The 23,679-nt window shown below is 44.9% G+C and overlaps 1 protein-coding gene across 2 annotated transcripts in view; it reads right to left on the reverse strand.

Moving 5' to 3' along the window:
• The window catches only part of Hecw2 (HECT, C2 and WW domain containing E3 ubiquitin protein ligase 2), a 337,940-nt gene that overhangs the window by 279,954 nt on the left and 34,307 nt on the right, over positions 1-23,679 (reverse strand). Inside the window, exon 1 of one of the 2 annotated variants that reach the window (XM_087902402.1) lies at positions 17,519-17,615. The exons of the other annotated variant lie outside the window; for it this stretch is intronic. The gene's annotated coding sequence lies outside the window, so the exon portion shown is untranslated. Of the gene's footprint in view, positions 1-17,518; positions 17,616-23,679 lie in introns of those variants that run through there. 2 annotated transcript variants of the gene reach the window in all.

Here is a 23,679-nt window from a genome sequence, read left to right on the forward strand (position 1 = left end):
TGCTCTGCCTCGCTCCATCGCTTCATCTCCCATAAATATCAGAAGAGAACGCGCATATTCTGGCGAATGTAGGCCAGCTGCCGTGACGCAGGAGGGAGATTTGGGACTTGAGATATAAATTTTTCAAAGAGCTAAAAGTAGCTCCTAAGAACCGTCTTAACACAACCGCCTGCCTGAGCCTCCACCCTCTCTGCTGTCAGACGTGGAGCCTTTGGCCTGTTCTAATGCAGGGGGGCAGGGGCCGGCTCACCACCAGCCTCAGAAGGTAGGATCAAACCCTATTCCAGTTCCCATATAGCCTCCCACATCTACCCAGAGAAATTTAAAATGGTAAATATGAATTAACCAAGGAGGCACAGTCTCCGCGACTGGCCCCTTCCTTCTGTTCCAGTTTGCCTAACAAAATGATGAGGCAGAAAACAGACCATCAATAAAACAGCAGAACACCCTGCTCCACCACTGCCCCAGCTGACCCCTAAAGAGCCACGCCTAGCCCTTGCTTCTTGCAGCATTACCAAAGCGGGAGACAGACTTCTCAGTTTGTAGAAACGGGAGTTTCTTCCAGAAAAATTGGCCCTAGCTGAAGAAATGCAAAGTCAAGGTCTCGAGGGTCCTAGCTGGATGTGAGCTGACTGCACTCAGCATTGTGAGAAACACAGACTGCCCACACCAGGCTTGTGCTGTTTCCGACATAAAGGGCAGGAAACGAGAAGATCCCGAACATGGATATTCAGAACGTTTACTCTGTAGCCCAGCAAATGCACAGGCCGAAGGCACAGGCTCCAGAAACCATTGTCAGGTTTCTCAAGACAACGCTGAAAGATAAAAGCGACCTGCCGAAGACAGACTGTAAGAAAATGGAATTACAAGCCCACCGCACGCAAAGCCTCTGTGTGAGAAGGCTGCGTCTTTAACCTCTTGTTGTATCCCTGTCTAGGCCTAAGGTGTGGCACCGTCCATCTTTCTGAATGCAAAGGGACCGCCACGGCCATTCTTCTCCCCTTTCCTGTCCCCACCAACCTATACCTACGCCAGTCCCTGTGGAACGCTGCCCCTGGGGGAGGGCCACCAGGAACGTCAGGGGAAGCGGAGCTGAGTAAAAGCTTAGCGCTCACGGACCATCTACCATGCCTCAGGTTTGTGCTGTCCCTTCACGGCTGTCTAAAAGGTCTGACATTGTTCTCTCATCAACTAAAGATCTGAGTTAAGTCACTCATTGAAAAAAAAAATCCTAGCTCCACAGAAGTAGCTATCCTAAGGAAGAGGAGAATCAGACTGGTTTCTGCTGTAACACTGAACCTCCAAAACTACTCCAAGGAGGGGAAATAGGAACGATTTGGGCTTAGGAATTGCAAAGCAGTTTCCAATAATCCAAGAAAGTGATGTGGGATTTTCAGAAGTGGATGGCTTCCTGGAAGCCAAGGCTTTAGGCGGGAAAAATACCTGTGTTTCTCAATGGTCAAAAGCAGAACTGTAAGACACACTGAAAAACAACAAACAAACTATCAATGGATCCTGTAAAGATAAAACTTGATCGAAAAAGACTTTGGTTCTCTTATTAAATGCATGAGCCCCTCTGCCTTTATCCAACTTGGGATCTGTTTATTTTCTTGGTACATGGTTTGCCACTACGAACTGTGACGACATTTTCCATAAGGGAACACGGGTAGGTCTCCACAGGACCCCCGAGAGCTGCAAAGAGAGAGCTGGAAAGGAGAGCAACGTCGCTGGATTCTGCCTGTCCTCCATGGGTACCTGATGCTCCATCCATGAGTATCTGATGCTCCATCCCCCCTACTTCCAAAACTCTAAGCTAGAAGAGAAAACATAAAAATGGTTTTCTTGGTAACCAATGGAATCTGGCTTTTTCTTCCTTACTCCCACGGTTCACTGCCGGTTTGAAGAGGAAAAAGAGACCATGCAACATAAAAAAACACACACAGAAGAAGATCTTCAGGAGACACGTGAGCCTGCTTTCTAAGCGAGGTTGAGTGCCACAGGGTCATCAGGCGCCAACACTGCTCTGCCTCCACAAACTGAGTATCAGCCCTCCCAGCGAGAAGGCCTAGCCACTCATCTGACCGTTGAAGCTGCACGCCTGGCACTGCTGGACAGGGCATGCAGCAGTCGCAACTGAACAAGTTCAGTGTGCCCAGGACACAGATCAGTCCTCAAATGTGCTCAGGACACACACCGTTCACACCCCACACTTCCATCCACTCAAGTATGGAGGACAGGAGAGGTTGTGCTGGCAAAAAAAAAAAATGTATCCACTTATGAAGATAAAAGAAAATTATTCTTCGCTTCTTCTCCCTCAATGTTATAGGCATCCTATTTCTAAGAAGCAATGGAGTTTAGAATCTGAAAGGGTACTATGTCTGTGTGTCCATGGGTCTCTGTTTAGGAACAAGGAGGACAGAAAGGACCCAGGTAGACAGAGGCAACAGATCCGAGATTCAAACATCCCACTTGAGACCAGCCTGCAAGATCAAAGGGCTGTATATTCCAACCGAAGCTGGAGAGTGGGAGGTGGCAAGCTCTTGGCCTGTCGTGCACACCAAAGAGGCACATACGCTCATGAAAAGAGTCCTGAGCACACCAGAGACAGTGTGAATCAGGGCAGAACACGAGCCAGGGTGTGGTGTAGCCAGCGCTAGATGGAGGACTAAGGAGTCTGTCATACAAGGATTCCAACTTATGTTCTATTGGATAGGCTGTGGTCCTGTTACCCCACTACCACCACCACCACCACCACCACCTTCCACAAGTGATTTGAACTAAATGCATCCCTGCTCTCTGCTTTTGTTAACAAAAACAAAGAAGGGAAATGATGGAGCCAGTGACTATCAGATCTCAGCATCCGTGTACACATTTGGAGAGCTTGTTTAAACGTTAAGAAACCCCAAGAAGCTGGGCACTGGCAGCACATGGCGTTAATCCCAGTACTCGGGAAGCAAAGGCAGGCAGATCTCTGTGAGTTCGAGGCCAGCCTGGTGTACAAAGGTAGTTCCAGGACAGCTGGACAGCTAGGGCTCTTACACAGAGAAACACTGCCTCAAAAAAATAAATAAATAAATAAAAATTAAAAAAACTAACAAACAAAACCCAAGAGATTCTGACTCTTGAAGATTGTTGCAAACTCTCGAGGATCACACTACAGCAAACACAGAATCGTGTAGGGGCAACAGGAAGGGTGGCCTTCTAGCTAGAATGAATCTCAGCCCCACATCATACTTGGGAAAGACTGGGATTCTCCCTTGGATTGTTCTTGTATCTCGGTGGTCACCCTGCTGCCCGGAAACCTCAAAGCTTAGTCAGTAGGACTTCATTTCCTGCCTTGAGTATTTAGAAAAACATTGCTTTTTTTTTAAAAAAAAAAAAAACACTTTTCATTTCTAAAACCATACAGTGGTCACATGAACCAACACACCGGGCACTTTTGATTTGGCTTGCACAGGCTTTTCACCAAGGCCCCACACTCAAGAGTTCTGGGGCAAAACAAATTAGACATGATGGGGAAGAAAAAGCAGAAGGAGACAGAGAGGGAGCGGGGTGAAGAGGAGAAAAGAGGGGAGAGGAGAAGAAGGAAAAGAGAGAGCAGGAGAAGGGGAGGGAATGATAACAATCTTGGAAGTTGGTGGGTAAGGAGGCGAGGATGGGAAGGAGGTAGGTGACGGGGGCGTTAGGAGAGGGAGGAGTGAATATAATCAAAATCCATCGTATGGAATTCTCAAAAAGAAAATTCGGCAGCAGTTAAGACTTGTGTGATTAAAAAAAATGCAACTGACATGGGAAACTTTGCAGCAGGATATTTAAGCAGTTTATTCCTGTTTTACAAAAAAGCAAAATACTCCCAGAACACAACACTTGAAAGCAGCTACCGTTGCACGTCCTGGAAATTGCTGCGGCTAGTGACTTTGTTTCCCCCAAGACGCAGCTCACTTGTACAAATGCATATGAAAACGATTTGATATGTTTGCTAAATAGTATCAGCTTTATTACTTCTTTTGTTTTTGAGATTATAATATAATGAAGATTTAGGCTGCAGAGGCACACCAGAGATGGCCAGGTGACAGAGCAGAGAGAGAAACATCAAACCCAGCTATAGAAAACAGGATCTCAAAATTCAAAGGGACGATAAAGAGAGAGAGAAACGGCCACAGAAAATCCGCCAAGCACTTGCAGCTTCTGTCACTGTGATATTCCGTGACTGTCATTGATCATTTGTGCTTTCTTATACTTTCAAGATGCTGTGTAATCAAATCATGCTATAACCAAAACATACCTAAGATATCAATACCTAAGTACACATTTACAAAAGGGGAGAGTTTCCGACAAATGCACATAACTGCGGACTAATATATGTGAGGGAAAACATAGGCAAACACATGTTTCCTCCTCAGACCATGTGATGCACGCTGAAAGCCTACGGAAAGGGCTAATACGGCAATTTATTATTGTCGTATTGCCAACATTGTAATGTCACACATAAATGTGCCAATGTCAAACACTCACGAGAAAAATGTCCCACCCAATGTAAACTATCAATATGGTACTGACCTGCAGGTGCAGAGGTCATGACCGCAATGTCATGCTGCTCTCCTCATTTAATTAGCTTTGCATCCTTCCCTTTACATTCTAAGCTCTTCCTTAGAAGAACGTGTAAATATGCTAAATATGCAGAGATGTACAATCTCTGACACTGCGACGTGGTGTTGCCACCTCCAAATGTGCCAGGCCATAAACCAAACTATCCTGGGACACCTGCTGACCACTGGCCACACGTTACACACGCCTGACAGAAGACCGTTGGTGTCTGCTGGCATTCCGCGAACCGAATACCCTCCACGAGCCACATTTCAGGACCTTGCCAGGCAAAGGGGTTACAAAGAAGAGACGAAGCAAATCCATCAACAGTCCCCCAAATACACATGATACTACCCTACAGCCAACGTCGGGAAAATGATCCGCTTTCCTCAGGAGAATTGACACAGGTCCATTCAATATAAGATAGGAAGTGTGTTCTTGCTCCAAAAGCCCTAATGTCAAGGTCAAGCTATGCCTGAGATCCAACAGACTTACAGCTTTCCCTTAGGAAAGTCAACGTACTCTTTGGACTTAAGCCACTTTTAAGTAAGTATCACACAAAAGCAAAAAATCAAAAATCATCCTCCCCCCTCCCCCAACACACAAAACCCTAATTGGCACATAAAAATTCTAATCAACAAGAAAGGAGACCTCTTCTATGTAGAATTTATAACAATGCATCAGTCTAACGTAGCAACTGTATCGGTATTTGCTCCCGGTGGCCAAGGCTCATCGTTTTGTGTGTGACAGCCCACCAATGCCCCTCACCACTGATCCATTCTCTCCTAAGTCCTGTTTCTGCATTCAGCCAGCCGAACGGGGCTGTAGGTCTTTGTCTCTGCTTTTACGCAGCCGCTTGAAAGTGTGCCGCTGAGAAGGCATTGGATTCCCCTGCTCCCAAGTTCTTAAGGGGATGCGTCACCGGATCCCAAGCCTGAGAGTAATTGAAAACCTCTTAATAGATTATTAAATTCTATAGTGCCCAAGAGGGCTCATAAATCCCCTGAATTGAATGCAATGGATTCCTTTTAGTAAATTCTAGCATTAAAAATCACTACTGGAGCAAAATGACACACTCATTGGCTTCCAAGCATCAGGAGAGATTCAGGCTGCTTTCAGTGAAGGAGAACACGCAGCTAGCTCTGGTATTAGTTATGTCTCTTGCTGCTGTGACCAAAATAAATGACAAGAGACGACTTCAGAGGCAATGGAAGGAAGGAGGAGTCACTTGGGCTCCCAGTTCAACGGGATACAGTCCAGGGTGGCTGCGAAGGCATGTGTAGGCACAGCGAGAGCCATGTGAGGGCGGCTCACATTGTGTTCACAGCGTGGAAGCAGACAGACTCGTCCTGGTGTTCTGCTTGCCTTCTCCTTGTATTCAGTACCAGGCCCCAGGACAGGAAACGGGGCCCCTCACGCTTAGGGTAGGGTCTTTACATCCCAGTTAATCCAATCTAGAAACACCTACATAGACACACCCAAGATTTACCACCTAGATGGCTCTGGATCCTATCAAGGTGACAATGTCAACCACACAGCTCATGTTTTGACCCCAGGGTTCTGTCACCCGCATTTTTTTCAGGTACCAAGAGTTGTTCCTAAGAAAATCACAGAACAAGGCAAAAGTGTATGCATTTGGGTGTCTAGTTCCTATTACAACTACTGGTTGTATAAATAAAGGCTTTACTATAGTCCTTCCCTATTTCCTTGTAAGCACAAATCTTGTTTATGGTTAGATTCATTGAGGATTACGGCCAGGGACACTTCCCAGCTCCCAGTCCCCATTACCCGGTTCCCCGGGGAGAAGCAAACTGTCATTGTCTCCTAAGTAGTAGCATCATTTATTCATGTGTTCCCTCCACCAAGCTTTATCCCTGGGTGACTTGGTGATGAATAGAGCAAACATCTGGCAGATAATCTATAAGCAGGAGTTGGATGGATGTAAATAACTACACTTTCCAGAGTTCTACCGAACTATATAGTCTGTGGCTCTTTTGTTACTGTGTGGCTTCAAGCATCAAGGAAAACATTGCAAGCATTAGAAACGCAGTATCTGGGCCAGACGCAGCAGTACTGGCCTGTAAGACCAGCCCTCAGGAGGCAGACACAGGAGCGCCGTGAGCTGGGATCGGTCAGGGCTACACAGTGAGACCCTGTCTCAACGAAGCAAGAAGCAGGGTACCAGCATCACTTCAAGAACAGAGAGTACAGAAACAGCTCCTTGCACATAAAGTTTTCAACCTTTTCAATTAGATCGTGCAACTTCGCTACAACTGTCTGACTCAGGGCTCAGGGTCTGAACTAAAAATGTGACCTCTAGGCTAGCTGTGAGGAAGACCATCACCTTCAAGCTGGCCAAGAAGAAAGATGAGCAAGACCCCCACATACAACAGGGGGAATAGAGGAGAATGAAATGATTATGTAAGTCAGTGTAAGACTTCCTTAAGTTTGTCAATGCACCATGGACCCAAAGAGCTGTCAGACAGACAGGAGACAAGGGTGGGGCGGGTAAAAACTGACACTCCAGAGCAGAAGAAGCCAGAGACAGAGCAAAGGTTGGGAGTCCTCAGAGAAGGGAGCCTACAGTACTGTAGACAAAGAACAGGACCTGACCGGAAGCAGCCGCAGGGGTCAGGAAGTCTTACAAGGTCCCACACTCCCATTAAAAATACAGTGTCTGATTGGGTGGCACAAAGACCACATTAGGATACAAAGTTGTTTTCACTCTCTCCTTCTAACAGGCAGTGGCAACTGTCAGTTAGGAAACACGGATATCAAGACTTGAGAAAGCCCAGTGCAGGGGCACACACCTCTAACCACAGTGCTTGGGAGGTGGTCATCTTCTGTTGCACAATGAGTCTGAGGCCACCATGCACTCCCTGAGATTCTGTGACTTGCCTAGAAACCCGTCAGGAGTGCCTCGCCATTCCGGGAAGGGCTAAAGCCTGCACATCCAAAAGGCTGGATTCTGTACTCGGCTGGGATTGGCTAGCAGGATTTTGGTTGCCCATTGTCAACTGTGACTACCCCTGAATCCCGTCTCTACGATGATGTAGTTCCCTCAATCAAATGTCTTAAGCAATCAAAGAACCCCTATCAACTCTATTGTCTATCAAATCCACAAAATAAGCATAGGTGTATGTTTGTGCACTCTTACATGGAAGATTTACGCGTGAGGCAGCATCGTTGCTGTGAGATTTATAATCTTTACCTAACCTTAATTACTGTCATTATTGGTTGCGAGTATAAATTCAGGGCTAGGTGCCACACACTACAAGGTCAAGCAGCTTGGATAAGAATGTTTTAATATTTCACACCGAATGGTGATTAGTAGAGAGAGATTAGTAATCCAGGCTCCAAAGGCTTCCACTTCCAATTCCACATCCTCATCTCCAGTCTCACCACAGCAGGAAGAGCGATGGAGGACACACCCTTTCCCATTGGCTGCACTTTATATCACGTGATCACAGTGGGTTTCAAAAGGAATCTCGAAGCCTACAATGAAAGGGTGGAGCTATGCTAACATAAACCATCTCGGGTCTTCCCTCCCAGAACTTGAGAAAACTTAAATGAAGTCCATCTTCGGACCTTGGATGACTTTCACTTGGTAAAGCAATTCCCTGCTTCGATAAAACCAAGGAGAAGCAAACGACGACATTACGCATAAGACAGAATGCGTAATTACATTACGTTACGTTACGTAACGTAATTACGTTACGTAATTACGTTACGCATAATTACAAAACGAAGCTCTAAAAGATCATAGGTCAGTGATGGTGAAAGAAATTTAAATAACTACACAGGAGCTAGATGGCCTGAGAATAAACCACAATCTTCTTCAATCAGCTTCATTAAAAATTCCTAAATCAACCAGGCAGCAGTGGCGCATGCCTTTAATCCCAGCACTCAGGAGGCAGACGGGCCGATCTCTGTGAGTTCGAGGCCAGCCTGGTCTACAGAGCAAGTTCTAGGACAGGCTCCAAAGCTACAGAGAAACCCTGTCTCAGAAAACAAAAACAAACAAGCAAAAAAAAAAAATCCCAAATCCTTCAGGGATAGAAGTAGCAAGTAGCTACCTGTTCCACTTTGAAGATTCCCCAACCAGGTCACTGTGCTAAGTCAAGATGCTGATTAAGAGATGAGGGAAGAACGTCTTCTCAGTCTGAGGTTTCATTACAGTCTCAGTAAAAAACACAGACGTTTATTGGACGTTTATTGTTACCACTTCTCTGGAGGCCGGAAGTTCACAATCCCAGCAAGCCTGGATCTTTCTGAGGGCTGCAAGAGAGGGGTCTTTCTCCTTGACTCTCTTCATCCCTGGGCTTCTTCCTATGGTCTCCTCCCTGGGCATCCTCTCTGTGCAGATTTAATACCTACCCCAGTTATACTGGAGGAGAGCCCGACCTGGAGACTTCATTTCCACTTGAGTGCCTTTGGAAAGACCCGGTCTCCAAGTAAAGTCCCAATCTGAGGCCCAGGGCACTAGGGTGTTACCATGGAAACATCGAGAGGACATAATTTAACCCAGGACAGAAATGTATATATCTTTTAAATCCCAGACTGAGGAGTATGGACTCAATGGAAGCAGTCATTACATTCCTTCTGAGGCTTTTTTTTTTTTAAGTTAGGAAAACATCTCAGAAAACGCTTAAGGTACAAAAGAACAGCATAGTAAAGGATGAAATCACAAAGCGGGCATCTCTGTAACCACCAGCCGGGTCAAAAGAACAGCCCTGGATCTGCACACCCCCTGCCGGGTCACACATTCTCCTTCCCCCAGGAAGTCTCACTACCATCCGTCAGAAGTGACCTATGTCACTTCCTTCATAGCCCTGAACACAGAGGTCTACATTAATTATAAACTGATTGGCCTATTAGCTCAGGCTTCTTATTAACTCTTATAACTTATATTAGCCCATAATTCTTTTCTGCATTAGCCACGTGGCTTGGTACTTTTTTCGGCAAGGCAGTCACATCTTGTGTCTTCTGTGTCTGGATGACGGCTAGAGACTAACTCTTTCTCTTCCCAGAATTCTCCTGTTCTCATTGCTCCGCTGCTACTTCCTGCCTGGCTACTGGCCAATCAGAATTTTATTGAACAAGTGCAAGAAACAAATCTTTACAGAATACAAGACCATTGGCCTGCAGCACTTCCTTCCCCGCCCCCTCTTTTTTTTTTTTAAACAAGAAATCTGAATCTAATATCCTCTGTTTAGCTTGTCTCCTGGCCATTATCCATAACAACTTGTAAACAACATTCTAAACAAAGATATATATCCATAATCCATTTTGGGGGAATGTGGTCATAGTTTTCTAGGCTACTTCCTGCTGACTGGGGACACTGATAATCTTATAGGGACCTAAGGAAAATTTAGAATTACGATCAAATCATGATTGGAAAATTCTGAGGCTTGATCATCTCAGCTAACAGCCTTGAAACTGTTGTGGATGTAAACCTCAGAGGGAACTCCAACAGAGGTCCTCTGAAACGTTCCATCTTCTAGGCCTTCCGCCCCACCGGAGATTTCTCAGGGAATCTTCCTTGACCAAACCTGATTTTTCTTAATCCAGAATGAATCCACAGCCTCTCATTTCCTGTGGGAACAAAAGCAAAACCTCTTCTCCAAAGTAACATACCTTTTGACTTAAATTTTGAAGTCAAGGAATTTTCAAAATATATGTGTTCGATTAATCCGATTAATCCAGAAGCATTTATAATCAAACATCTTTTAGCAGTTTTTGCTCCTTCCTCAGCCATCAAACAATTTAAAGACAACACAGGAACATACAGGATCCAGACTCTCTCTGTATTTTTCATCTTTCTGTGCTCTATTTTAAACTCTATTTCTTTTATTTTTATTTTTAATTTTTGGCTTTTTGAGTGTTTCTTTGGGACTGAGCAACTGCAGGACCAGGCAGGACAGAAACCTCGGTCAACAGTGACCCCTTCCACTCAACACTGTAATGTTTAAGTAAACACATTTAAATGGTTTCAGTGACCTCTCTATGCACCTAAGCCAACTTAGCTACAGGACGCCATTTTCCAAGCCCACGATCTCATTCATCGCCAGGATCCCCACCTCCTTCAGTGTCTACACCAAGGTCTTCTCCACACAGAGAACTCATTCTGACTCAATGTTTATCTTACGGTTTTCATCCCAGGGGGGGAATTGTTGTTTAAACATTGTGTAGACAAATCATAATCTGAGCTGTTTTCTTTGGCATACCTCCACACTTCCCCCCACACAGGCTGAAAAGACACTACCAGAGAACTTTATCCATCAGCCTGGTATGCTTCAGACAATCCAGAGCCGAGTCCACACTGCACTGGCTCACCCATCCCAGCAAGCTGTGTGAACAGCCAGAGAAAGGAACCTAGCAGCTGTCTGAGGGGACAGGCACATGATTGGTCTCACCCGGCCTTCACTGGTGAGCAGGGTCCCTTACAGGAAAGATCATAATTCAACCCGCTGGCCTCGATGGACCCCAGAGGCTAGCCCGATTCTTGATGGGTTGGGGGAGGGGTCAAGGAAAATCTGGGCCTCTGTCAATGCAGTTTGAGATTTTCTCAGGCTTCTGCCCACGCATCACCCACCACGGTGAGGTGAGTCTCCATCTCCATGTCCAGCTAGCCACCCACCGGAGCCATCAGTCCTTCTGCGAGCTAGTGACCTGGCCACGTGGAAGCCGACTGGCTGGCCTACCTTATGCCAATATTCTAGATACAGATTCTAACTCATGCTTAGAAGTCTCCATCCAGTGTTTATATATACTTTCTAAAATATATATAAGTATATATATAATATATGTAGTTATATATAATATGCATTATATATTATATCAAATATATATACATATATATATAGTTTCTTTCCCGTGCAATTGTTGCTAAGATACTCATTAGTGACCAGCATTTGAAGTAGCTCTCCTCCAAGTCTGACTCCGGGATCCAGGATTTCCTTTCATCTGACAGGCTGCTGTAAGTGGCAAATCCGTGCTCTCGAAGCACAACTCAAAGGCAAGTTCCAGTCATGCATCATTAGCCGGCACCTGCCGGCCAGGTCTAGTTTTGTGTGAGGTTGAAAATAAAAAACAGTTGTCTACATGCCTGAACCCTTGTATCAGGAAAGCAGGAGAAATCTTGAGCCCCAGAATATACATCAGGTAAGGTTCTGGGTACTCAAGAGCGCCAGCTGAACAGACATATTGGCGAACATGGAATGGGAGCTATACAGATAACAGGAAGATGGCGTCTCTCCCAAGCACTCAGTCAATGAGGAGCAGGGGGCGGAACTCACTTCGGCCGCGCTGCCATTGTTTGGACTGGCACGGACTCTGCAGAAGTCAAAAGAAACTGCCTCAGTTTTGTAACTGAGAGTCTCTTGAATTTGCTGGCCTGGAGGATGGTCTGGTTTCTCACATCAAAGATAAGGAATTAACATACACACACAGATAGTAGCTGAAAAGGGGGCAGTTTATTAGGCAAAGATGGACTTTCAAGGGAGGAAGTGGGCTAGAGGAAGGAGAAAGCTCAGGGTTTTTCTTTTTGCCATGTAGCAGGCTTGTGTCAGCTCATCTGCATATCACGGGTGTTTCCTGGCATGTTCTATTTTACATAATTCCAGATATGCCTTCATGGACGGTATGTCTGCTAACATCTTGCCTCTCTGCCTAGGGATGTACATTCTAGTGTGAGAAGGAACCGCAGTCACCTTCGGACACTCTGGAGGGCCTCTCTGCCTACACGACTGGTTATTCTCGTTGATAAGTGTGCATCTTCCCTCTGAGTTATACCACATTCCTGCAATGGAATTCTACTCTGTTGCTAGAAATTCGGCCAGAACAACAAGATTTACCATGTCTGTGCAATGTTTGTTGTGTTTGTTTCTCTAAGTCTGACGAATGAAACCATGTACACCGCCAATTGAGTTACATCCCAACCCTTCCCCCTTCTGTAGAGAGTGTCTCTGTGTGTGTATGTGTGTGTCTGTGTGTATGTGTGCATGTGTACGTGCATGTGTGTGCGCATGTGTGCGCGTGTGTATATGTTCATATGTGTGTATGTGTTCATATGTGCGTGCGTGTGTGCGCATGCGTGTATGTATGCATATGTGTTGCATGTGTGTGTGTATGTATGCCTGTGTGTATGTGTGCATGTATTTGTGCCTGTGTATGTGTGCATGTGTTGTGTATGGGTTGGGAGGGTTAGGTGCATGCATGCACACAGGACCTTAAATATACCAGACAAATTTACTACCTAGGACACATTCCCAGTTCTATTTTTAAAGATTCCACTTTAAAGTTCCTTACTGTGCTACGAATCAAATCCATGAACCTTTAATTCTAAGTAAGGGTCTACCATTATCTTCCCCACTTCATCTTCAACCCCACCCTCCTGTCTCACCCCTACAAAAGGAGTTGTGGTTGGGAGGTTCCGATGTCACCCATGAGGTAAAAGGAGCTGGGTGAAAAGAAGGGTGGAACCAGGCAGGCTGCCCACACCTACAATCTTGGCAAAGGTTGCCTGCGCTCTGTAGCGAAGCCTCACTTCGTTCTCCCCTGGAAAAGGGAGCTAAGGCATTACTATAGGTATGCAGTCTTCACTACATTCAATACAACAGCTTTTCTTTCCAAAATTACCATTAATTGATACCATCTGAAGACAAAATTCACCTTGCATCTAATCCACAAAGAGGACCGACTGCTAACATCCCAACACAGATTCTTTTAGAATTTTCCTTTTTGCTCATGAATACACAGGAAAATGGATGCACAAATATATACCACGTAAAATGATGATAGTAATACTATTTTGTGACTACCTTTATACATTAAAAAAATATACAGTGGTTCCATCCCTGGGCATTCAAACACACACGTGAAACTCAAACCCAGTCTATCTCTGCAAGGTTTTTTTAAATAGACAATTGGGCTGGGCAGTGGTGGTGCACACCTTCAATCCCAGCACTTGGGAGGCAGAGGCAGGAGGATCTCTGTGAGTTCGAGGCCAGCCTGGTCTACAAGAGCTAGTTCCAGGACAGGCTCCAAAGCCACAGAGAAACCCTGCATCGAAAACTAAAAAAATAAAAATAAATAGATAGATAGATAGACAGATAGACAGACAGACAGACAGACAATTGGGCTGGGGTGGGGATATCGTTCAGAGCTAGAATGCTTATCATGCATTAAAGGGTCATGGATTGAACTGCTAACACAGTAAGGACTTTAAAAAGAACTTTTAAAAATAGAATGAGGAGCATATATAGAAGCTGGTTTCAATCCTTAGACATAAAAAAAAAAAGCAAACACAACAAACATTGCACAGACATGGTAAATCTTGTTCTGGCCGAATTTCTAGCAACAGAGTAGAATTCCATTGCAGGAACGTGGTATAACTCAGAGGGAAGATGCACACTTATCAACAAGAATAACCAGTTCTACCCTTTGCCTCGGCAGTCTGTTTACAACTTAAGAGCAGACACAGAAAAAAAAGAAAGAAAGAAAGAAAGAAAGAAAGAAAGAAAGAAAGAGAAAAGAAAAAAACAATAAATGCTAAAAAAGAACTTTAGTTACAACCATGATGATTAATAAATGCAAGGCAATTTCTAAGGAGATGATTAGCAGCTTTAAACGCTTCATATTTTATTTCTGCCATGGACACAGGACAATAAGAAACAGTCAAACTTTCTGTCAGGCTGAAATCTGATTGTCTTTTCCTCCAGTAAAAATCCCATTGCCTTCAAGGACAACTAGGAAATTAAATGAAATCCACATGTCCATCCTGCCACTGCAAGCCAAGGAACTGGTTCCAAAGGCTGAGCAAGTTAAGGGCCATTTCTAACTTTACTTCCGGGACTAAAATATGAGTCTCACAGTGAACGTAACTATGTTGTCTCATTTTATGACAAAGAAACATAAAACTTCTATCCAAGGATGGGGACAAGGGACAGTTGAAAGAAATATAGTAATGTTACACTACTTTCCAGAAACATTATATGATACCCTAAAAAAAAAAATCAAGCTGTTGTGAATAAGTGGCAGATGCTGGAAAATAGTTACTTTCTTTATTCCGCTCTAGGAAATTGTCTCAGCTACTGTTCTTCTGCTGTGAAGAGACACCTTGAAGGCAACTTTCAGAAGCAAGCGTTTAACTGGGGGTTTTGCTTACAGTTTTAGGGGGCTAGTCCGTGATCCTCATGGTGGGAGTGTGGTGACAGACAGGCAGGCATGGTGCTGGAGCAGTAGCTAAGGGCTTACACTCTGATCCACAGGCAGGAGAGAGAGAGAGAGAGAGAGAGAGAGAGAGAGAGAGAGAGAGAGAGAGACTCAAAGCCCCCAGTAACACACTAACTCCAATAAGACCACACCTCCTAATCCTTCCCAAACCTTTCCGCTAACCATGGACCAAGCATTCAAACATAGGAGCCTATGAGGGCCATACCCTTTTAAATCACCCTAGAAGAGGAAAGGCTAATATCTGTAGACATGACCTAACAGAAGTTGGCTTCTATTTACTTCCTAAATGCTATTCCAGATGATAATTAAAAGCACACAAACGCCTGGCTTTCATGGGCTTCCTAACGTGTGAATTTCCCCCTCCAACACAAAGAGAAACTTCCATCCCAGCAGTTTAAGTCATCCAACCGCAGCAAGCAGAAGCTTTGCTTAAATGTTTACGGCAACACGATTATTGATCTCTTTTAAACTTAGAGGGAATTACTCCCTGATTTGGGAGAGAGTGAAGATGAGCTAAAAAATTACACTAACTTTTAAGGAAAGAAAATGTTTAGCAGACGTGTGTTATTTTCACAAGCCCGTGCCATCCAACTTCAGAATCCAAATCGTGCCTCAAATTCTCTCCGCAGGCCAGCAGTGACTTCACGCCATCTGCACTCTTTCTCGTCCTTGACTTTCTCTTCCTAGCAATTCTTGTTGTTGACTCAAGTCCTCTCTTAACGTTCTCCACCCCTCTACTTGTTTGACGGTCTGCCCTGTCTCACCCTGCTCTCCGAAGTTCCTTCAAACAACACCCAAAAGCCCAGCCTCCCTCTACAAAGAGGGAGCAAGAGTGGCTGCCTTTGGGAAGTGGGGTGCAAGAACTGATGGTTCAGCCCAGAATGTCCCAAGGCATGGCCATGTGTCCTAAGACAATCCGGAGGAGAGATTTACATTATAACCAAGCTCAAAAGATGTATAGCCACAGGAGCTGACCAGCATTAGCTTTGGGCCAGGCACATTGATATTCTCCCAACAAAGGAGCCCTCAGGCCCTTGGCTGCCTGGAAATCCTTGTGGATTTTCTTCAGGCAGATTTTTGTGCCATTTGAATGACAAGCCTTCCTGTTTCTTGTCTTCAGATTTCCCGAACAACCTTTACTCTGGCCCATTTGCAGGAAATGACCCAGCCTCTAGCTTCATAGCTAGATGCTCCATAACTAAAGAAGTTTGACTCTTCAATGATAAGTCCAGAAGACTGAAGGTGGTACAAGACAGCTCCTTTTCTCTGCCTGGCATCACCTGCCAGTGCCCACCACCATCGCCTTGAGAGGCTGATGAAAACTCCCTCCTCCCTCTTCCATCAGGCCCTGGGTCTTAACTCCTGTGCCTGAGCCCCAGGCTCCCCCTAGCCTTCCCCTGCATGCATCTAAGTCTCCACCCCTTGTCTTCACTGGGTTTTCCTTGAGTAAAAAGAGAACAGGTCAGACCGGCAATGAAGGATAGAGTTGTCCTTTCTCTGCCGAGGATCAAGAGAAAGACACTATCAGGTTCAGCCTCAGACTGCAAGTACTAGGACCCTGTTAGCATGTCATAAACTAAAACCCTTTCCAGTTGGCGACCCTACCTCACCAAGACTGTGTCTATTACATAGCCTGGCTAAGACCCCAGAAGAGAGATGGCCAAGCCCCAAGCTTTAGAAACGCTGGGTGGCCAGGGCCACAAGGAAACAAGCATTTCTCTTGCTCACAGGCTCTGCCCTCACTATCACGTCCTCCTGAGAAGCAATTTAGATCAGTTGGAAGTTAATGATTGCTTTTGCCAGCCGTAGGAGAACATTCTTCACACATTTCTTCTCCAGAAATATCGTTTTGTTCAGCGTCTTCCTGGCAGTACGGATCACATGTGATAACTCAGAAGATGTTATAGAATACAAAGATCCCTTTAGTGGAAACATATCGTGCCTCTGGTTTCTGTGTAACCTGCCAGGACACAGAGGCAACTTCACGTCTATCTACTCACTCAGCCAACTCACGGAAAGCACTGGGTTCTGCCCTAGGTTCGGGCGGTAAAGAGTAAAATGGAGACGCTGCTGCTCACGGAGGAGAGGAAGTCGGTAAACAAGGAAACAGAGCATCACTCATGGTGATTCATGTTTACATTACACCAGCGGGCAGACTTACATGTCCAGGCACTGCCAGGCTCCCCAGCAGGATGAGCAGTGACCGAGAAAACATCGCAGACAACTGAGGCAAATTGCTGGTGCAGGACACATTTGCATTTCTGCTTGCAAAACGGCTATCTGGAGAAACCTTCAGGGCCTATGGCTCGCCAAACCAATGGGTATTTCTTAAGAGAATTCTATACTGAACCAAAGGGATGCCTACATAAGGTGTTTATTTTTTGTTTGTTCAGGCTATTACAGTGTGGGCCAGCCTCAAGCTCACAATTCCTCTTGCCCCAGCCCTCTCCAGTGCTGAATTCCAAATATACAACAACCACTCCTGACTCTCTGTGTAAGCTTTGGCATAAAAGACCGTTAACCTGAATCATCAATATCCAATACACATGAAGCCTCATTCCCACGGAACCCGTCTCCAACCGGTAAAGCAGGCACCTCCCCTAAACAAAATGATGCAGCGCAAGTCTCCAACCAGCACAGCAGACACCTTCCACAGACAGCCCAGACTCGCAAGGCTGGGCACGGTCACACATACCTACAATCGTTGGCACACGGAGGAAGATGATCACGACTTTGACGCCATCCTCAGCTACACACCGATTTCCAGACCAGTCTGCGGTACACACAATCCCTTCTCAGCAAACAGAAATGGAAGAGGGAGAGAGGGAGGGATGGAGGGAGGGGCGGAGGGAGGGGACCCAAAGTGACTTGGGAGCCAAGAAGATGGTATCTCCACGTTTTATTATGAGACTTTAAAATGGTTTTTTTTTTGACTTATGACTTATGACGGCAAAACTTGCATAACTCCATGATTTATGTTCCCGGTTTCATTATCTCATCCGGGTCTTCAGAGTCCTGGAAAGCTGACGAATGACTCCATGACCTATTTAAACTCTGAAAAAGAAAATATTTGCTAACTATAGAATTTTTGAAGTGCCCAGAGCTAACTCAAAGTACATGGGTGGCAGTTGAACAAATAGCATTTCCTCCACCTCTTCAAAATATGTGTCCTCCCTTTCAGAATCTGAGCCCTACCTAGCAGGGAAGCAATAACCAAGACTGTTGTTCTATGTCAATATCTTTTTTTTTCTTCCTGGTACTAATTCTGCTTTAGTTTCAGTCAAATCTATGACCCAGCATGCAATGGGACTAGGGCCACTTTGATCCACAGATAATAAGTTATCACTGGGAAATCTTACCCAGAAAAAAACAATGAGCTATAGACTCATGAAAGCACACAAAATTGTTGACTCGGAAGGGACTCTTAATGCCTTTGCAGGACACAGCCATAAATTCCCACCCTAAAAATATAACCAAGAGAAGAGACCAGAAAATGTTGTGGGAGTAACTTCTGCTGCCTCAACCAATAGTCGCTGAAGCACGAGCCCACAGTGTAGCGGGGAGCGCCTTCCGCTCCGTCAGCCAATAGCTGCTGAAATACCAGCCCACTGGGGCGTGGTATATTTCTCTTTTAAAAAGAGACACAGATCCGGATCAGGCCCTCTTGGTTCCGGCTCCTGCTCCCGGCTCCTGCTCCCGGCTCCTGCTCCAGCGACTATTGGCTGAGGCAGCGGAAGATACTCCCACAACAAGAAAACCCTTGTTTTAGACGACAGAGCCATGACCCAGAAGGTAAAGCTGATTGCGAGCTGCACACAGCATCAGTCCTCTCTCAGAGGGTCCCCATTGCTAGGTGTCTGCTAGGTTAGCCTTGTAGATTCCACCAAGTTACCCTTGCATTAGGTTTCCACCTTGCTCCTGAAAAGCCCCACTATTCCAGTCATTTCTCCCAGTATTACACACACACACACACACACACACACACACACACACACACACACTTTATCCCATCTCTTCACAACCACACTCACAGACAGTCATCCATGAAATCTATTCTATTTCCCCTTCCCAGGATCCTTGTGCCCCCCCCACACACACACACCCCTTGATCCCTCCTTGTTACTTAGCCTCTCTGGGTCTGTGGATTGTAGCATAGTTATTCTTTACTTTACAGCTAATATCCACTTTTGAGTGAGTACATACCAAGTTTGTCTTTCTGGGTCTGGGTGACCTCATTCAGGATGATTTTTCAAGTTCTATCCATTTGCATGCAAATTTCATGATGTCATTGTTTTTTAACAGCTGAATAAACGGACCACATTTTCTTTATCCATTTTTCGGTTGAGGGACATATGGGTTGTTTCCCGTTTCTGGCTATTATGAATAAAGCTGCTATGAATATAGCTGAGCAAGTGTCCTTGGGATAAGATGGAGTATCCTTTGGGTTTGTGCCCAGGAGTGACAGAACTGGGTCTTGAGGTCAATAGATTCCCAATTTTCTGAGAAACCACCATATATATATGACATATATCATATATATGTGATATATATCAATATATGATATGTGATATACCACACATATATATACATCCTGAAAAGCCCCACTATTCCTGTCATTTCTCCCAGTGTTAAACACACACACACACACACTTTATCCCTTCTCTTCACAACCACACCCACAGTCAGTCATCCACGAAATCTATTCTATTTCCCCTTCCCAGGGAGATCCTTGTGTCTTCCCCCCGACCCTTGATCCCTCCTTGATATATATATATATATATATATATATATATATATATATATATATATATATATATTGTGTGTGTGTGTATGAATGAGAGAGAGAGAGAGACAGAGAGAGAGAGAGAGAGACAGAGAGAGAGAGAAAGAGAGAGAGAGAGAGAGAGAGAGAGAGAAATCTCTGTGTTTTTGCTTTCAGCCATTCTGACAGGTTTAGATGGAATCTAGTTTAAGGGCACCGATCTCACTGATGAGGGTTACACTCTCTGACCTAATAACCTCAAAACCCCCACCTAACAGTGTCATACTTCTCAGGGTATGACTTTAGGGAGTAGAATTAATATTAAAACATACTGCTGGATAAAAGATGAAAGGCACACATAGACATTTGAACTGGGGGCTGGGGAGATTGCTCAGCAGTTAAGAGCATTGACTGCTCTTCCAGAGGACCTGGGTTCAATTCCCAGTGCCTATGCGGCAGCTCACAACTGTCTGTAACGCCAAGATCTGACACCCTCACACAGACATACAGGTAGGCAAAACACCAATGTACATAAATTAAAATTTAAAAAAATTGATCTATAGTGTGCATACACCTCAGACAAATGGAGAAAGAAAGGATTGCTCAATGAAATGTGCAGAAACTATGATTAAATAGTTGGAAAGAAAATTCTTGGCCTTCATAAAAATAAACTCCAATGGGACTAAAAAGATTTTGTTATTATTGTTGGTCTGTGTGTTTTTTTGGTTCTGTATTTGTGTGTTCATTTTTGAAAATATAGAAAAATATATTTCATTTTTGAAATATAGAAAATTTGTTCTATTTTGTTGTTGTTGTTGTTGTTGCTTCTTTATCTCTCTTCCTTTTGTTGAGACAAGGAGACGATGTCTTTTGGTGATAGCCGAAGCTGGCCTGGAACTCTTGTCTCGGCCTCCCAAGTTAAATACTTTTTAAAAGAAAAAAAAACCAACATACAATCTATTTTCACCATTCTACTTAAATCCCATTAGTGGTTTCTCATTGCTTTTACAACACAAAATTGAAGGCCATGTATAAGCTACATAATCCTACATGCTCTGACAACTTTCCAAATTCCTCAGCCACAATCGGGACGTGATCCCATTTCACCTTGGTCCTTGGGCTTCAGCCAACGGGCCTGAGGCAGAACCTTAGATGCCCCTCTTCTATTACCTGCCCACCTGGAGTTAGCTACAATCTTTCTTCAAGGCCATTTCTAAGTAAAGCCTCTTGGACCTCCCCAAATAGATCAGTTACCTCCAGGAGTCATTTCTTGTACCATCATTTACCCCTCCTTCAGAACATTTATTTGTGCAAATATAAAACCAATTAAGGGCTATTGCTTCTTTTCATCTTAACTGAGGTGAAATCAAAAGATAAAAATTACACATACATGATATACTGGCATACGTATATAGGGTGAAATGGTTATTATAATCAAGCTAATAGCACTTCCATCCCCTCACATACATGCCTCTCTTTGTAGTCGGGATCTAAAAGAGTAAGCTTTACTCTCTTAGAAATGTCTGAGATAGCCAGGTATAGTGGTAGACACCTGTAACACCAGCACTGTGGGTCTGAGGACGGAGCAACCTGAGGTTCAAGGTCATCCTCAATTATACAGGGAACCTGAAACCAGGTCAGATAAGAAACCCTCTCTCAGAAAACCATTAGAAAAAAGGATGAATATATGAAGTGTAACAAGGCAAGCATAATAACAAAGAGTTCTAATCCAAGCACTCACAAGGCTGAGCTGGGAGGAGTGTAGCAAGTTCAAGACCAGCCTGAGTTACACGGTGAGCTCAAGATTGGTGTGGGCTGCACAGTGAGACCCTGTCTCAACATCAACAACAAAAACAAATTCAAATACACTGTACATTATTAAATAAAGTCACTGTGTTGTATATTAAGTCTTTAGGACTCTTTAACTTATGACTAGAAATTCAACCGCTGGACCACTTTTCAACTCTCCCGTCAGCAAGATCAGGCAGGTATGGTATGGTCATCATGCAAGTCCTATCCGAGTCAACCACACTGCTGGACTGAGGTTTCACGGGTATATCGTCTTCTCGAGTCTCGAAGACATTATCTCAAAGCAGGCGCCTTGATCCCCTGGCTGCTGTAATCTTTCCAGAGGGAAATTTCACAAGACCCCATGCAGAGATGAAGAACAAGGGGCAGTTAATGGATGCCGATATAGGGAGAAACAGTTTACTCCAGTGACAAGACCCCCTGATAGGTTATCCGATCCCAAGTGGCACACCCAAACACAAGCACAGATAAGCAACACTAGCAGGTTTCAGTAGGGTGTGTGCATGCACACGTGCGCATGCGCGCATGTGTACAGCAATAATAATTACAGAAGAGGTCATGAAGCCGGGCGATGGTGGTGCATGCCTTTCATTCCAACACTCCGGAGGCAGAGGCAGGTGGATCTCTGTGCGTTCGAGGCCAGCCTGGTCTCTGGGGTGAGTTTCAGGACAGCCAGGGCAGTTACACAGAGAAATCTTGTCTCAAAAAACCAAACGAAACAAACAAAAAGAAGAAGAGGAAGAGGAGGAGAAGGAGAAGTCATGAATCCAAATGGAGTGGGGGAGGGGGAGGAGTTGAATGGGGAGTGGGGAAGAGGGAGAGGTTGTAATGGCATAAAAGAAAGTTCTACTGGCATATGAGATTCTCAGACATATTCAAATTTGTTTTGTAAGAGTCATAGATGCCAAAGAAAACGATGGATGTGACAAGGTCAGCCTCCAGTTAAGACCCTTCACGGTCCATGTCCTCCCCACTCACATGCCAGTCCTCCCAACATCCACAAACATTAGAAAACATGCCAGAGATGGTATATTCCGAAACCAACATTCCTACAGATAGTCTAAGAGTAAGCAAATACCTGAGCTTTACACAGCGGGTGAGGGTGGCTGACAACTCCCACCTCTGAAGCAAGACACTTTACCCACAAGGCCACTGGATTCCTGTTGCTGAAAAAACTCAGGAACAGAAAACCTAATTGCATTTTCCCTATGTGTGTTATTTACAAAAGCTGATTTTACTGATGATGCTGAAGACAGAGATTGGAAATACAGAGGCAGGATGGATTAGGAGCTGCAATTGGGTCTTTCTGTTAAGACTTAGGAAAAATGATGAATAAATGAGCACCTAGGACTTACACTGTATCCCCAGGCAGTATGGAGTGGGCACACCCAAGATTTACACTGTATCCCCAGGCAGTGTGGAGTGGGCACACCCAATATTTACACTGTATCCCCAGGCAGTGTGGAGTGGGCACACCCAAGATTTACACTGTATCCCCAGGCAGTGTGGAGTGGGCACACCCAAGATTTACACTGTATCCCCAGGCAGTGTGGAGTGGGCACACCCAAGATTTACACTGTATCCCCAGGCAGTATGGAGTGGACACACCCAGGAGTTACACTATACTTCCAGGCAGTATGGAAGAGAAGGAACAGAGCAGATTTGCATACAAGGAGAACTGTCCAGGACATTCTTTCCATCACTCAGCATCTCTGGATGACAAAGGGGCCTGGGAGGAAGCACGAGGGAGTTTTTGTACTGAATTACAGATCAAGTAAGACACAGCTTCGAGAAGCGCACCAAACACTGGCTTCCTGATATTTATAATCAAAGGTACATTTGCATCAAGGAAGCCAAAGAATGAGAGGACTTTTGTTAAGGTTTGGATAGGAAGGGCTATTGCAAAAGGCTCAGGTGCCAGGAATCGGTCACCAGCTAGGGGTGCCATTTGGGGGCATTCTGAGAATGTTCAGTAGGAGGCTACAAATGAAGGAAGTTGGTCACTGGAAGTTACCTGGGGGTGGGGGGTCTCTCTGCCCTGTGTTGGCTCCTGGGAGCAGACCTCTCCTCAGCACTGGAGTCCTGTCAGAGCCAGCAGAGCTGGGGACCACGGGCTGCAATCTCTGGAACCACGAATTCATAAGCTAAATGGACCTTTCCTTATTCTGAGGTGTTTATGTCAGAGACTCTGTCATCGATGAGAAATCTAGCTAACACACCTCCATCTAAGATGCTACATGGAGAAAAACTGAATCGGGCAAATATCTGTTACTTTTATGTGCCCT

This window comes from Myodes glareolus, chromosome 27 (assembly GCF_982192425.1).
Source record: "Myodes glareolus chromosome 27, mMyoGla1.1, whole genome shotgun sequence".
Lineage (NCBI taxonomy): Eukaryota > Metazoa > Chordata > Mammalia > Rodentia > Cricetidae > Myodes > Myodes glareolus.